Source organism: Artemia sp. Qi Xiang Cuo, chromosome 3, assembly GCF_049724085.1.
Source record: "Artemia sp. Qi Xiang Cuo chromosome 3, ASM4972408v1, whole genome shotgun sequence".
NCBI classification, from domain to species: domain Eukaryota; kingdom Metazoa; phylum Arthropoda; class Branchiopoda; order Anostraca; family Artemiidae; genus Artemia; species Artemia sp. Qi Xiang Cuo.
In genome coordinates this window covers 30,095,739-30,113,505 of record NC_142796.1, presented here as the reverse complement: position 1 = coordinate 30,113,505, position 17,767 = coordinate 30,095,739, and the positions used below count along the sequence as shown (strand labels likewise).

General features: G+C 34.4%; 1 protein-coding gene across 2 annotated transcripts in view; it reads left to right on the top strand.

The window, feature by feature from the left end:
* The first annotated feature begins 2,519 nt into the window (after positions 1-2,519).
* Positions 2,520-17,767, top strand: part of LOC148953984 (retinol dehydrogenase 11-like) — a 36,454-nt gene continuing 21,206 nt past the window's right edge. Inside the window, exon 1 of one of the 2 annotated variants that reach the window (XM_089085727.1) lies at positions 2,520-2,535. The gene's annotated coding sequence lies outside the window, so the exon portion shown is untranslated. Of the gene's footprint in view, positions 2,552-17,767 lie in introns of both variants that reach the window. The other variant, XM_089085726.1, reaches the window with a different exon arrangement.

Sequence of the window (17,767 nt, the reverse complement as noted above, 5' to 3'; positions counted from 1 at the left end):
TCCAATTGAATGAGCTCTTTTCGAAGTTTCTGCGACAACTTCTTCGATACGAAGTGTCCTGGTATAAAGGAAAAAATAATAAATAATACATTGTGCCAATATCGTTATTATGTGCCCCCAGGGCATAACTTAAAACCCTTTCCCTGAAGGTTGTGGGGGAGTGTCCTCCTCAAAAACATATTTTCTATCTGGAAATCAACTACGCTGAACAAAATGGCTATCTCAAAATTTTGACTGGATGTGTTTGGGGAAATGGTGGGCGTGGAAGGGGTGTTGGTTGCCTTCCAATCACTTTCGATTATTAAAAAGGGCACAAGCCACTCCAATTTCCAATTGAAGTCCTTTCCAATGTTTTTACGACAACTCTTTCAACACGAAGTGCCCTGGTCTAAAACCAAGAAAAACAAACAAACAGATAATACATTGTGCCAACATCGTTCTTTACTTAGGCAGCGCTATTGCGCTGCCTATGATAATATTTCCCCTTCGAGGGATTTATCCTTTTTTATATTGTGTGATCCATTTTTTTGAAAAAGGACAAGGAATATTTGACATGTCTGGAGATTTTCTGTCTTTAGATTCAAGCATTCGGAATTTTTGAGACAAAAAAGTTTTAATTGTTAGTGTTTTTCCCTTATTTTCAAACTTTGATTCAAAGAATTTTATTACCTATTTACATATTAGTAGGTATAATCCATAATATCTGCTATGCAAATATCAACTACAGTAGCAAAACACTTGGCCGAGTAAAATTCATATTATTGAAACGCAGCATTTCTTGCTAATTCTTTCTATGTGTGTTTGAATATACGAAAATTGATCGATTTAACTTCTTAAACATTTTAATGCTTTGAGAAAACAATGTTTTTTCAAGTAAAAGCAAGAAAACTCTGAATTTAAAAATATACGAAATATATTTAAAAGTATTTACCCAATTTTTCTGCCATGTGGGAGGGGGGCATTTTAAGTGAGGATAGACTGTAGTGGTTGTACCCAAGATTTTAATCCCCTCGGTAAGCCTATCAGGGTCAGCTTAGGTCCTTTAGGGCACTTTTTATTCAACTTTTAAAATTTTTTGTCACTAAACTCCCGTTTTATACAAACTCTATCTGGTTTTTGAAATTGGTCCACTGGATTAATTAAAGAATTTATTTTGAGAGCTTATATCTCAATGAATTTCTGTTAAACACAAATTGTTATCTTGTATGGGTATTTCTCCCGCACAAACTAAATTAGCAAACCCGTCCTAGAAGGCAAAGCCACTTACTTTTTCTGCGTTTGGACATAACAAAATTTGTTCGTCATTGCAAAACAGTTGTATTATGTGTACTCTAGTGATTTTATTAGTTTACATGAGCGTTCAGCACCAACCAGGAAGAAGCATATTAGGGATAACTTTGGTCCTTTACGTACCATATCATCAATTTTCTCCTTATGGAAAAGCATGTATCATTCATTACCTGGCAGATTGTACAAGATATATCTACAAAACCAGCTCAAATTAACTGAATCGCAATAGTTTATAGTTTTCGTAAGATTCTAAATCTGTCAATGCACGATTTACATTTCGATCCAATCCCATTTAGCAGGGTCTTAGGCTCTTTTTAAAAATTCCATTGAATTTATTTTCACAATAAGCCAAAAGCAATGAAATTTTTGATAAAAGGGAGATTATTTTTTTATAAAAAAAATAAAAAATTTTGATAAATTTTTATATAAAAGATATAAACTGTATATTTATTGTCTGTGGTCGTGGCTATCATTATAACATGGTAAAGAATTTCCCTTCTTATGGTACAATCACGATATTATTTGAGATGTTTGGAACCTGGGCTTCACTGAGACTATACCTAAAGCTTGTGTAATCGAATGGATGTGACCTAAACGACAAATCTAGCAATACAGAAAAAGCAACGTCTTTCAGCAGGATTCAGTCTTACGAAACATTGTGATATTTTCAGTCACACTCAATTAACTCAAGGCTTTCAATCTGAACTGAATATGTTTGGTTTAAAAAAACAAGACACTTTTCAAATCTAAAAAAATATTGAATCTGTACAACAAAATCTGTAACTACCTCCGTACAAAAAATATCACACGATTTTGTGCATCATTTCACAACACTTTAATTACATACGACAGGGCAGGGATACAAACAAAAAGTAAATGGTACAGACATCTATATATCCTATGTTAAAAAAAAGTGTCGGGCATCTCGGTGCCTTTAAGCTCTGTATAATAGCGTTCATGCATGCTAAAAGCCGTAGAAGCCTAAAAAACTGAGAATTGACGACCACAAGCTGCAAATCGATTGGTACCATAAAAGTATTTTAGTTGGACATCTGTGTTACTTATATTTTGTCCGTTGGCAGGGACCACAGACAAGAAGTATTATCACATTACATACTTCTTGTTTGTGGCAGGGACTATTGACAGGTTTTTGTTGAGAAAGAGGGATTTTTAGGGCTAACAGACTGAAAATGCCGAAAAAACCTTTGAAACACTGTGTAGAAGTAGAATTTAAATTTTTGCAACGTGGGTGATTATTTAAGTATATATTTTACTACTTTTCCACATCAGTTTTCAGTAGATTCGTCCACTAGATCACATGCCATTTTCAAATTGTTTTCAATTGTAGCCTAGGGTGATTGGTAGGCTTATCTTACAAGAGCATCTTCAATTAATTGTTTCATTTTTATCATGGCTCTTTTAAATAAGGAAACAGACAAGGCTGCTTTAAGAAATCAATATGAAATTTGAATGGGTTAGCAATTAATCTAGCCTAGCATATTTTGAGGAACATTAAAGATGTAGCCTAGTAGCCTAACATTCATCATCTTCTCTAAAGAAAACTAGGCCCATAGGCCTAGTTACAAAATTCACAGCTAACATTAGGCCTATAGAATTGGGCTTGGTAAAATTCTACTTTAGATACTTTTGGCTATCTTGGAAAGGAGTTTGGTTAGGAAAATGAAACTTTCAGGGATAGATCTACAGACTAGGCTAAAGCATGTCCGGGAAGGTATTTTGAAGTACCTACCTCCACTCCTTCTCCCTCTAAAGGGTCCTGACCTTTGATGACATTTAAAAATCTGTGTGTTATAAAAGTGAAACCTTGTAATATAGATCTTCTGCTTAAAATGAAGTCCAACAAAATTGTTTTCAGCTTCACAACTTTGCTCAATCCTGATTTAGCCTATAGAGTTTTAAAGATATGCAAATACATTTCCTTAATTTTGAAAATTAACATTGATATGGCTTAAAATTCTACTCAAATAACAGGAATTGGATTTTCAGAACTAAAGCCAGAGAAAAAGAATCTTATAGGCCTAACTGAAAATTAAGGTAAAATGTTGTTTTGTCAAAATTTAAATAGATACATGTAGGCCTATCATGTAGGCAAATTTCAGGATCCTCTAGAGGGAGAAGGAGAAGAGATAAGTACTTCAAAATACCTTCCCAGGACATATTTTAGCCTGTAGACCCATCCCTGAAAGTTTCATATTCCTAACCTCACCCCTTTCCAAGATAGGTAAAAGTAACTAAAGTAGAATTTTACCTTGGGATTTTCTGAAGGAAATGTACTAGGCTAATAAAATTAACATATTACCAATATATTTTTATTTTTTGCTTTTTGGAAAAAATACAATTGCTTTCTGACAATGCACCCCCTGATGGTCCTGTATATAGCCCTAATAGTAAGCTTATCCATCAATTGTTTCTTTGATACACAGGGGTGTAGCTACAATATTAATACTGAGGGAGGCAAGAGAGGGTTCAATTAGAGTAGATACAGTTCAAGTAGTAGTGAAGAAAAGTAACTAGGCCTAGGCTATTTAACAAACACGCATTTTGGTGAATTTAAAAATAATTTGCAATACAATATAGGCCTAAACAATAAGCACACATTAAAGAATCATAAATATTAAGTGCTAATGCTTGATTTTTCCTAAAGTTGTCAGCAATGAGCAGCTACAGACAACAGTAGCATAACATAAAAAACCTTTCAATTGTGTGAAGCTGAATGCTGTATACACTTGGCTTTTTTCACCCAGATTCATCACTAATGCTGCAGTACATATCCCCCTTCACTTCCCCCAACCTCTACACCCAGCACAGGATGCTCAATCTCATAATTTAACCAAGTTCTATTCTAATAGCCCCAGGTATCAAGCTATTCATTTGCTTGTAATTTTGAATAGATTTGACTCTGTAAGATTTAATTTGTTGTGCTAAACTTTTAAAATACATGATTTATTGAAATATTATTTATGATTTTTTATTAAATTGATTTGTTGTGGGTTTGCCTATTTATATTAATAAATAGTATGTATATCAGTAGGCCACATAAAGCCAAAACAAAAATCATGGGCTGCACAATAGCACTATCTAAAGAAAGATAAAGGATAAGTCAAAGTATTATAGCAGATTTTGTAAAGTTGGAATTACTAGCTTGGCCATGGGGCATTGTTTGACAAAGAATTTCTAGAAAATCTGAACAATTCTTGGCATTTATTGTGGCAGAAACTTTAAATAATCCAGAAATTGCTAGGGATGCTAATTGGAAGGGAAACTTGACTCCTAAAATTTGAAATTTCCATCTCCTTTGTATATATATATATATATACAAAAGTTCTATAAAAATTACACAAAATTTGTTCTTGTGTAAATCAGGGTATTACATTTCTTGACGGGGTTACACTGAATATTGTTCTTATGTTTATAATTCTATTCACAAACAAAGCCCAGTTTTCTTGTGCTGGGTGATACAATTGATAACAATAGAAAAAGAGAATAGGCTGGTACTGCTTATACAAGCCCACAAAATTTCTAAATTGTGACAAAATGTATATGTATTTTCTTTAAATTCACTTTATTCTATTCTCAGCAGACATTTCCTAAAACATGCTGATGCAGACATAAGTGTCCCACAAGTAGCACTGGCATTGTGTGAAATACAACCTATTTCAGTCATAATTTTCAGAACATTTATGTCATTTTTTTTGAGCTGGTTAAAAGAAATATTTAGAAAAGCAAAAATAGCAAGAAGCCAGAACAACAATTAAATAGCACCTGGAGCAGATCCTCCTCTACCAAATTTCATGACCAAACTACATCCAGTTTGACCTATCTAGTTATAGTACAAATATTGTTAATAAGTCTTATTTTCTTTTGCTAAGATTTCTTTTTCATTCAGGAAATAAAATTCACTATATAACTTCTTATTTTTCAGTGATTCCATTTCTGTCCTATTTGCTGATATTGAGGGTGTATTCATTTCTACTTTTGAAAGTTGTAAAACAAGAGAATCTAATCTTGAACTGATAGATTTTAGGAAGTAAATCACCTTAAAAATCAGGGGAAAAAGTTGACCTAAGCAAATGTGGTGAAATAAGAAGCATAGAACATTTTTTAATATTGCCATTAACTAAACTCACATTTTTACTTGATGATAAGGCTTCAAAGACAGTATATTTGGAACAAATATTAATGTTGAACATATTATGAAGGGTAATGGACCCCTATTTTTCTTGTTTTCCTGATGTTAAAACAAGCATGGATTAATTTAAAAAAAATTATCTGCTCAATGTAAAGAGCAAATTTTACACTTAAAACAGGCTTTAAAGATTTAAACTTTAAATATTTTTAAAGCTACTTAATAAACTATTGTTTTTTCCAAATTATTGATGGGGCAACTGCCCTCCCTTTCCCTCAACAACACCACTGTTGATACATCATTTGTGTTTTGATAAAATGGGTTTCTACATTCTAAACCTAATGATGTCTGGTCTTGCCTAGGCCTATGGTTAATTACAAAATATTTTTAAAGATTCCAAAATTTAAAGAAGGTTTTTTGTTGTTTATTTATTTAGACTGTATAAACAGCAAAAAATATAAATGTTTTTACTTTTATAACTTTAATAAATCAAATAATATTAACATTTTGATTACTAAATATCAGTATATGTATATTAAACTGACAATGCACATTCATTTGTATTTTTTTTTTCAGTAAAGTGCAAATTATATTCTGGCCTTGGGAAGGCATAGCGTTTTGAGCCCTACTCATGTTAATTTCTGCTCGTTTTGAGTTTGACTCGGTTATTTACTGTAATTTCTGTTTGTTTTGGGTTTCATTTATTTATCAATGGTGATTTGTGGTAGTTTCATGCTTGGTAGATTACTTTATTTTATTTTTGCTCATTTTGGTTTGATGGAGTTCTTTACTTTTCTTGGAAAAACTTATTTTGTGGAAAAAGTTTTTTAAATTAATTTCTGTTTGTTTTATATTGACATAGTCTTTTCTGGGAAAAAGAAAAATTTCTTTCAATCTTTTCTTTTTTTTAAGACTATAGTTTGGCCTGTTATTTGTATGCTGGAGAAAAATTTTCAGCAATTTTTAGCAACATACACCCTTTTAAAAATCAGGACACAAATAATAGTGTTTAATTTAGTTTCATACCTCCTCTAGTTGACCTGAAATAGAAAACTTGATACCATTTACAAAAATAATCTGTTTACTTTGTTTGATAGCTTGGATACACTTATGCTATTTTGATTTGGTTAAATTTATAGAGCAGAAGTAGCCCCAAAAGTTTGAACACAATACCCTCAGTTGTTATTGGGATACTGCTGAGATGGCTTATTGAGAATTAGCATTAACACAGTGCATTTTGATTTAATTTTAAGGCAACATCTAGTTTTTAAACATAATGGGCAAATGGGAGAGTGGGCATGGGAGGAGGACTAGTTGCCCTCCAATCATTTTCGACTATTAAAAAGGGCATTAGTCCTTTCTATTTTCAATCAAATGAGCCTTTTTAGAAGTTCTTTCAATAAAAAATCCCCTGGTCTAAACAAAAAAAAGGAAGAAAAAATTGGTACCCACATCAATCTTTACTATAAAAATTTCAAGCCTTCCAATCACTTTTGACTATTAAAAAGGGCACTAGCCCTTTCAATTTCCAATCAAATGAGCCCTTTTTGAGTTTCTATGACAACACTTTCTATATACACCTTATATGCCCCAAGCGCATAAATTATAACCCTTGTCCTGAGGGCTGCGAGGGGGTTGTCATCCTCAAAGACCTAATTTCCAGAACTTTCAACTATGTTAAAAAAAATGGCTATCTCATTATTTTTATTGAATATGTTTAGGGTAGTGATGGGTATGAGAGGGGTGTTAGTTGCTCTCCAATTACTTTCAACTATTAAAAAGGCACTAGCCCTTTCAATTTCCAATAGAATGAGCCCTTTTGAAGTTTCTACAAGAACACTTTCAATACAAACCTTACATGCCCCCAGGGCATAATGGGGGGATGTCAACTCTTGCCTGGGGGGGGTTGTCATCCTCAAAGACATAATTTTCAGAACTTTCAACTAGGTTGAAGAAAATTGCTATCTCAAAATTTTGATTGGTTGTGTTTGGGGAAATGGTGGGCGTGAGAGGGGGGTTAGTAGCCCTCCAATCACTTCTGAGTATTTAAAAGGGCACTAGCCCTTTCAATCTCCAATCAAATGAGCCCTTTTTGAAGTTTCTACCCCAACGCTTTCTATATAAACCTTATATGCCGCAGGGCATAACTTACAACCATTGTCTTGAGGGCTGTGAGGGGGTTGTCATCCTCAAAGACATAATTTTATCACTGCCATAATTTAATCACTTTTAACTATTAAAAAGGGCACTAGCCCTTTAAATTTCCAATTGAATGAGCCCTTTTTGAAGTTTCTACCACAACGCTTCCTATTTAAACCTCATATACCCCAGGGCGTACCGTACAACCCTTGACTTGAAGGCTGTGGGGGGGTTGTCATCCTCAAAAACATAATTTACAGATATTCTAACTACGTTGAACAAAATGGCTATCTCAAGATTTTGGTTAGATGTGTTTGGGGTGAGAGGGGGGTTACATGCCCTCCAATCACTTTCAACTATTAAAAAGGGCACTAGCCATTTAAATTTCCAATTGAATGATTCCTTTTTGAATTTTCTACAACAACACTTTCTATAAAAAAAAACCTTATATGCTCCAGGGCATAACTTACAACGCTTGCCCTGAGGGCTGTGGGGGGACTATCATCCTCAAAAACATAATTTTCCAGACATTTTAATTATGTTTATTTCCTCCAATCACTTTTGACTATTGAAAAGGGCACTAGTCCTTTGAATTTCCAAACAAGGGGGGAGTGTCATCCTCAATAATATAATTTCCAGACCTTTCAACGACTTTGAACAAAATGGCTATTTCAAAATTTTGATTGGATGTGTTTGGATAAATGGTGGGCGTGGAAGGGGTGTCAGTTGCCCTCCAATCACTTTCAACTATTAAAAAGGGCACTAGCCGTTTCAATTTCCAATTGAATGATTTCTTTTTGAAGTTTCCAACAACAACACTTTCTATAAAAAAAACCTTATATGCCCCCAAGGCATAACTTAAAACCCTTGCCCTGAGGGCTGTGGGGGAAGTGTCATCCTCAAAAACATAATTTCCAGGCTTTTTAACTACGCTGAACAAAATGGCTATCTCAAAATTTTGATTGGATGTGTTTGGGGAAATGGTGGGTGTGATAGGGGTGTTAGTTATCCTCCAATTACTTTTGAATATTAAAAATGCATAAGCCCTTCTAATTTCCAATCGAATGAGCCCTTTTGGAAGTTTCTACAGCATCACTATTTATAAGAAGCTTATATACCCCAGGGCATAACTTACAATCCTTGCCCCAACGGCTCTGAGGAGGTTATCATCCTCAAAGACCTAATTTCTAAAACTTTTAACTATGTTGAACAAAATGGCTATCTAAAAATTTTGATTGGATGTGTTTGGGGAAAAGGTAGGCATGAGAGGGAGGTTAGTTGCCCTCAAATCACTTTTGTCTATTAAAAAGGGCACTAGTTCTTTGAATTTCCAATCAAATGAGCCCTTTTTCAAGTTTCAGCAACAAAGCTTTCAATAAAAACCTTATATGCCCCCAGGGCATAACTTACAACCCTTACCTTGAGGGCTATGGGGGGAGTGTCATCCTCAAAGATATAATTTCCGGACCTTTCAACTACTTTGAACAAAATGGCTATCTCAAAATTTTGATTGGATGTGTTTGGATAAATGGTGGGCGTGGAAGGGGTGTTAGTTGCCTCCCAATCACTTTTGACTATTAAAAAGGGCACTAGCCATTTCAATTTCTAATCAAATGATTCCTTTTTGAAGTTTCTACAACAACATTTTCTATAAAAAAAACCTCCTCTACCCCAAGGGAATAACTTACCACCCGTGCCTTGAGCGGTGTGGGAGGAATGTCACCCTTAAAGACGTAATTTCCAGAGTCCTTAACAATGTCGAGGAAAATGACTCACAAAATTTTGATTAGAGGTGTTCGGGTCTATGATGGGTCTGATAGGGGTGATAATTATCCTCCAATAACTTTTGACTATTAAAAAGGGCACAAGCCCTTCTAATTTCCAGTTGAATGAGCCCTTTTTGAAGTTTCTACAACATTACTATCTATAAAAACTTTATATGCCCACAGGGCCAAACTTACAACCCTTGCCCCAAGGGGATCTGAGAGGTTTATCATCTTCAAAGACCTAGTTTCTAAAACTTTTAACTATGTTGAACAAAATGGCTATCTAAACATTTTGATTGGATGTGTTTGGGCAAAAGGTGGGCATGAGATGGGAGTTAGTTGCCCTCAAATCACTTTTTACTATTAAAAAGGGTACTAGCCCTTTGAATTTCCAATCAAATGGGTCCTTTTTCAAGTTTCAACAACAAAGCTTTCAATAAAAACCTTATAAGCCCCCCAAGCATAACTTACAACCCTTACCCTGAGGGCTGTAGGGGGAGTGTCAGCCTCAAAGATATAATTTCTGGACCTTTCAACTACTTTGAAGAAAATGGCTATCTCAAAATTTTGATTGGATGTGTTTGGATAAATGGTGGGCATGTAAGGGGTGTTAGTTTCCTTCCAATCACTTTTGACTATCAAAAAGGGCACTAGCCATTTAAATTATTAAAAATGCGCAAGCCCTTCTAATTTCCAATCGAATGAGCCCTTTTTGAAGTTTCTACAACATTACTATCTATAAAAACCTTATATGCACCCAGGGCATAACTTATAATGTTATAATGGCATAACTTATAATGGTTATCATCCTCAAAGACCTAGTTTCTAAAACTTTTAACTCTGTTGAACTAAATGGCTATCTAAAAATTTTGATTGGATGTGTTTGGGGACAAGGTGGGCATGAGAGGGAGGTTAGTTGCCCTCAAATCACTGTTGACTATTAAAAAGGGCACTATCTCTTTGAATTTCCAATTGAACAAGACTTTTTTGAAGTTTCTACAACAACGCTTTCAATAAAAACCTTATGTGCCCCCAGGGCATAACTTGCAACCTTTGCCCTGCAACTTGCAACTATTCTGAACAAAATTGCTGTCGCAAAATTTTGATTGGATGTGTTTGGGGAAAAGGTGGGCGTGGAAGGGGTGGTAGTTGCCTTCCAATCACTTTCGACTATTAAGAAGAGCACAAGCCACTCCAATTTCCAATCGAATGAGCCCCTTTTGAAGTTTCTATGACAACTCCTTTGATACAAAGTGCCCTGGTCTAAGACCAAGAAAAAAAAAAAACAACAAAAAACAATACATTGTGCCAACATTGTTCTTTACTTAGGCAGCGCTATTGAACTGTCTATGATAAATAGCATTGATATTAGTAGCCCACATATAGCAAAAGAAAAAATACTGGACAAGTCACAGCATTATTATAGATTCTGTTATATTATTTTCTGATGTCATATATTGTGATATCATAAATAACATCTTATGATATTTTATTATTTGTATGCACATATAAATTAAACTTACAATACAAACATAAGCCTGGAATGAAAAATCAGTGTTTTTGCTCTGTATTACACAGACTTGTTATAGACAGTGTAGTCATCTACCTTTTGTATTCAATTCATTTGTCACTTTATCAAGGTCAATTTGTACTTCCCTTTCAATTTTCCAACAGTACAAGCAAAGATAACCTTTTTTGTGTTGTGGCAGTATGCCTTCAACCATCAAAGACAAGAAAAAGATCTTTCACACAACACAGAGTTCATAGGAATAGCAAAGTACAGTTGGATAGAGGAAATGGAAGTTTCAAAAGTTTTTCAGCAAACACAGATGCTTGTTCCAGAATGTTTTTGTTTTTCTATATTCTCAACTCTGTCAAAACACTGTAGTTCAGACATGCATCATTCAGAACTGAGCTTATAGTATTCACACACAAAGCTTACACTGTCTTTCTTCATTTCATTTGCACCTAGCATTAGGCCTACACTTAAGTTGTTCAAAATATCCAAGCTGTTCTCCTGTAGCCTGCTTTCAATCTCTGTAGTTAGAACATCAATAATATAATACAGTACTCTATATGGAACTCATATGGAACTATTTTGCCACCACCTAATTTTGCTGAAACTTTTCGTTTTTAGGGCAATTCAGAACCCCTAAAACCACATTTATCAGCTGATTCTGGACTGTGATTGAATAGTTTGAAAAAAAATTTCTGATTGAAAGGACTGTAGAATATCCAGAAAATCTGAACAAGTCTTGGCAGCATTGCAGCAGAAACTTTACATTAATTAAAACTTGCCAGGGATGCCAACTGGATGGGAAAAATTGACATCAAGAGTTTGAAAATTACCTTCCCCTTTGTATCTTTGTTGAAAAAACGAAATCTAGAAAAATCACACCAAATGTTGTCTTCTGTAAATCAGGGTATGGGGGGTATACATTTCTGGAGGGAAGAGGGGTTACACTGAATATTGTTTTTATGTCTAAAATTCTCTTCACCAAGCAAAGCTCAGTCTGTAGTAATGCGTATTAAAACTGATAACAATAGAAGAAGAGTATTTGTTGGTATTTCTTATATTTGCATACAAAATATCTAAATTGTGAGAAAAATATACATATATTGTTCAAATTAACTTTATTCTACTTGCAGGAGGCATTTCATACAGAGATAAATGTCCCACTGGTCGCACTATTATTGTATGAAATGAAACTAATTTCAGTAATAATCCTTAGTACATTTATGTCAATTCTTTTTGGAGCTGGTTAAAAGAAATAGTTAGAAAACCTTAAATAGCAAGAAGTTAGCCTGGTATCAAATAGTTTGTGGTAATGAACTGCAAGTAAGGAGCAACCCAACTAAATAGTAACCGAAACTCTAAAAAACGGAATTTTGATACCAGTAGATACATGAAAAGAATCAGATTTTTATGTTGATTTCCAATATATAAGTTTTATCAAGTTTAGTCTTACTCATCAAAAGCAACGCGCCTGAGAAAATTTACCTTATTTTCGAAAAAAAGGGAAAACTCCCCTAAAAGTCATAGAACTTTAATGCAAATCACACCATCAGATTCAGCGTATTAGAGACCCCTATTATAGAAGTTTCAAGCTCCTATCAACAAAAAAGTGGAATTTTGTATTTTTTGCCAGAAGAAAGATCATGGATGCATGTTTTTTTTGTTTGTTTGTTTGTCTGTTTTTTTTCCCCAGGGCAGATCGTATTGACCCAGTGGCCCTAGAATATCGCGGGAGGGCTCATTCGAATGGAAGTTAAAAGTTCTAGTGCCCTTTTTAAGTGACCAAAAAAATGGAGGGCATCTAGGCCCCCCTCTCATGCTAATTTTTTACCCAAATTACGTGGGAGGATCTTTTCTTGGGGGAAGAGACATTGCTTTGAAGGGGGCGCCGGATTTCCCAGCATTATTTAAAATAAGTGATCAGAAAATAAATAAAAAAAAAATCAACTGAAAGTAAGGAGTAACATCAAAACTTAAAACGAACAGAAATTATTACGTACATGATGGGGTTTGCCCCCTAGTCATTACCTCGCTCTTTATGCTAAGTTTTTTTTTGTACTTTCATCAGAGCTATTTATTCTAATCAATGACCTTTGTGATTAAGGGGTCATTCTTAGACAATTGGAACAAAATTTGAACTGTAGCGTAAAGAGCAAGGTATTGACTAGGGGGTGAACCCCTAATATACGTAATAAAAATATACGGATATAGAAGTTCGTTACGTAAGTTAATTCGTAAGTTACGTCAGATCAAAAATTTCGAGAAGGCCATTAATCCAAAAAAATTAGAATTATTATGTAAATTTCGTTTTAATTATTCATGTGCGGTGAGCCAAAATCAAAGCTGCATTAATTCAAAAACGTTCAGAAATTAAATAAAAAAACAAGTTTTTTTTTTAACTGAATGTAAGGAGCAACATTAAAATTTAAAACAAAAAGAAATTATTCCGCATACGGAAGGAGTTGTCCCCTCTTCAACGCCTCGCTCTTTACGCTAAAGTTTTTTATTATTTAAAAAAATAAAGTTGTGAGACAGAGTCAAACTTTAGCATAAAGAGTGAGGCGTTGAAGAGGGGACAACCCCTTTCATATACTGAAGAATTTCTATTCGTTTTAAGTTTTAATGTCGCACCTTACTTTCAGTTAAAAATTCGTTTTTTTTATTTAATCAAACAGTTCGTGGTAACGAACTGTAAGTAAGGAGCGACCCGGCTCAATGGTAACCGAAACTCTAGAAAACGGGTTTTTGATGCCAATAGATATATCAAAAGAATCAGATTTCAATACTGATTTCAAATATATAACTTTCATCAAGTTTAGAGCTACCCATCAAAAGTTACGCGCCTGAGAAAATTTGGCTGATTTTCAAAAAAAGGGGGAAAGACCCCCTAACAGTTATAGAACCTTAATGAAAATCACACCGTCATATTCAGCGTATCAGAGAACCCTACTGTAGAGGTTTCAAGCTCCTATCTACAAAAATGTGGAATTTTGCATTTTTTGCCAGAAGAAAGATCACGGATGCGTGTTTATTTGTTTGTTTGTTTGTTTTTGTTTTTTTTTTTTTTCCCCATGGGGTATCGTATCGACCCCTTGGTCCAATAAAATCGTGGGAGGGCTCATTTAAACGGAAATTAAAATTTATATTTCCCTTTTTAAATGACCAAAAAAAATTGAGGGCAACTAGGCCCCCTCCCACGCTTATTTTTTTACCAAAGTCACCCGATCAAAATTTTGAGATAGCCATTTTGTTCAGCATGGTCGAAAATATGATAAATATGTCTTTTGGGATGACTTAATCCCCCGAAGTACCCAGAGGGAGGGCTAAAAGATATGAACTTTACCCAATTTTAACATATTGTATTGGTTTTTCGTAAGTATACAGAAGTTTTCAGGTGGTTTTTTTTATGCTTGGGGGTGGTTTGGTTGGGTGGAGGGTTATGTTGGAGGATCTGTTCATGAAGGAAGTTTTCATGGGGGAAGGGAAATTGCCATGAAGGGGGCGCCGGACTTGCCAGCATTATTTATTGGTTATTGGGAAGTATACAACCATTTTCAGGAAGGATTTTTTCTGGAGGGGGGCTAGAGGAGGGAGTTACTCTGGAGAATATTTCCGTGGAGGATGTTTCTTTGGGGTAAGGGACATTTCTATGAAGGGGGCGCCGGATTTCCAAGCATTATTTAAAAAACGATCAGAAATTAAATAAAAAAAACCAAGTTTTTTCAACTGAAATGTAAGAAGGAATATTAGAACTTAAAACGAACAGAAATTATAACGTATGTGAGGGGGTTCTCCTCCAAGTCAATACCTCGCTCTTTAAGCTACAGTTTTTTTTTAGTGCTTTCAAAAGAGCTATCTATTCTAATTAAACGGCCTTTGTGATTCAGGGGTTTGTGAATCAAATACATCCATTTAGCAAAAGAAAAGTAAAATTTTTATTAAAATAAAAGCTGCATTAACTAAAAAACGAACATAAATTAAATAAAAAAAAACAACTTTTTTAAACTGAAAGTAAGGAGCGACATTAAAACTTAAAACGAACAGAAATTATTCCGTATATGAAAGGGGCTGTCCCCTCCTCAACGCCTCGCTCTTTATTCCGTATATGAAAGGGGCTGTCCCCTCCTCAACGCCTCGCTCTTTACGCTAAAGTTTGACTGTCTCACAATTTTTTTTTTTAAACAATAAAAAACTTTAGCGTAAAGAGCGAGGCGTTGAGGAGGGGACAGCCCTTTCATATACGGAATAAAGAGCGAGGCGTTGAGGAGGGGACAGCCCCTTTCATGTACGGAATAATTTCTGTTCGTTTTAAGTTTTAATGTCGCTCCTTACTTTCAGTTTAAAAAACTTGTTTTTTTTATTTAATTATACATAAAGGCAGCTCTACAATTATGAATTAGTATGTGAATCCAAAACTTGAAAAATAGGACTTTATCAGGACTTGTTAGGTGTTTCAATTATAAATAAGCAAATTTGGAGCTATGTTGGAGTTTCAATTAAATATTTGCTCTTCTGTCAGCTGAATCAAATATTTGCTCAGAATATATAAAAGTGAGGACTAAAGGTGTTTTATGACTATGGCACTTCTCATAAATTAACCCGAGAGTAAAAATTTGGTCAACAGATCCTCTACCCTTCCTGTAACTGCAGTGGTCTTCTCTTAAAACTTTGTCTACAGTATCTCTAAATCTAAAAAGTATAATCATACTAATTAATTTGCTACCTACATAAACCAGGCCAATGCCTCTGTAATTACAACATGTGCTCTTATAAAAGGGGTTTAATTAGGGTTTCCCTAAAATTATTAGGTACTTCCCCTTAAGAAAAAAAAAATCATATTCATAATCTTCAGTAACTTATATCTTGCCTCATAGTCACCATATAGGAAACTAATCTACCACACTATCTGAACTTGGGGCCTAATTATTTTTCAATCATTTTAGTTCTGTTACTAATTCTTCCTCACAAAATAAATCTTCTGTCACATCCAAGGTGTCTCAAGCTTTTCCATTTTCCTCTATACCTTTTCCTGTAACTCTATCCTGGTTTAGCACAATCCCAAAATGTTCTTTCCATCTCTCTTTAACTCTTTCCTTATCACAATTTGTGGCTCCGTTCCTATCTTTAACTAGAACAAGTCCAGGTTGACTACTCCCTCTCAATTTACCAACATGTCAGTACAGTATTTTACTATTATGCTGTCTAGCTGCATCTTCCAGATCCTTGGCAATTTTATCCTAAGTTTAGCACCTGACCTAGAGTTACATCTGACACCAATATGGGGAGGAGATGAAATGCCTTTTAAAGTATAGCCTATTTGGGAAGAGTTCTAAAAGGGACAAAATGTTTTTTTTTTTGCATTTTAGCTACTGTGATGGTTGTCAATCAAGACAACCATAAATTTATTGCTACAATAAGAGTGCAGCTCTTGCTTCGTTATTATTTGTATACCTTTATTAAAGGCAATACCCTCTTGCAAATGACAAAATCCTGCTTAATTAGGAAAACACTTCATCAGTCAATATTTTTAGTGAAGCTGAATATAGTGGAAAATTGTGTTTTTCTAAGTGCTATTATATGTCAAATAAATGAGTGAATTTTTTAGTTCCTATTCTGGCTGAAGTACAAAATTCTTTAGAATTTACTATTTCAATAATGAAGATGCTGTAATCAAGGAGACATGTTTGCTTGAATCAAATTATTGACGGGAATCAACCTGCAAATCAACACAACAAGAATAAGCACACACAAAGCAATATAATAAGTACATTATAGGAACACAAGTATATAACACAAAAGCAAGCAAACATCTTCCTTCACATATAACTACAAAGTCAATTAATTAAAAAAAAAAACTTCTAAAGCATCGTAATCATCGTTGTGAACAAATTGTAAATATGTCTTTGTATGTCATTCTCCTATTCACAAATTAAAAATGTGTCTTGGTTTTATAGACTTTTCATATCTACAAATGCATGGCCCAAATAGAGCTCCACTCATAGAATTCCTATTACTGTTAATTAGAACTGGATTCTGAGTTGTTCACAGTACAGCTGAAAAATCAGCATTTCACTTAACACTAAATCTTGGTGGTGTAGCAATGGGTGGACTGGTAGCATCTGATTTCCTGAGGGATTCAGTACCCTCAAGTGTTGGACCTGGCAGAAAGGGCTGAGAATTTGCTCTTATCTGCAAATTCTTGCAGAACATTGATTTCGGTTTCCACTGGAACAATTAATCTAGGTTTTAAATGGACATAATTTTTTCATGTAAATACCTCTGTTTCGGGATGTACCAGATAAGATCTTTGCTTTAGCATTGATAGCTTGGATGTGAAGGAAGATTTGTTTTGTGAGGAAGAATTAGTGACATTACTAATTGGATTAAAAAATAATAAGGCTCCAGGTGTTGATGGTGTGGTAAATAAGTTCCTTAAATATGGTGGCTCTGAGGTTAGAAATAAGTTACTGAAACTTATTAATATGATTTTTGAAAAAGGGTAAGTACCTAACGATTTTAGGAAAACCTTAATTAAGCCACTTTATAAGAAAGGTGATAAAAGTGAGTGTGGTAATTATAGAGGCATTAGTCTGGTCTCTGTAGGTAGTAAATTACTTAGTAATATGATACTTTTTAGACTGAGAGATGCCATAGACAAACTTTTAAGAGAAGAACAGTGCGGTTTTAGAAAAGGTAGAGAATGTGTCAACCAAATTCTCACTCTTAGATTAATAATTCAGAAGTGCCTGAATTGTCAAACACCTTTGGTCCTTAGTTTTATAGATTATGAGCAAACATTTAATTCTGTTGATTGAAGAGCATTAGAAAAGGTCTTATCCTTGTATGGTATACCAAACAAATATATTAAAGTGATTAGTGCTATTTAGAAGAATAGCACTGTTGCAGTCA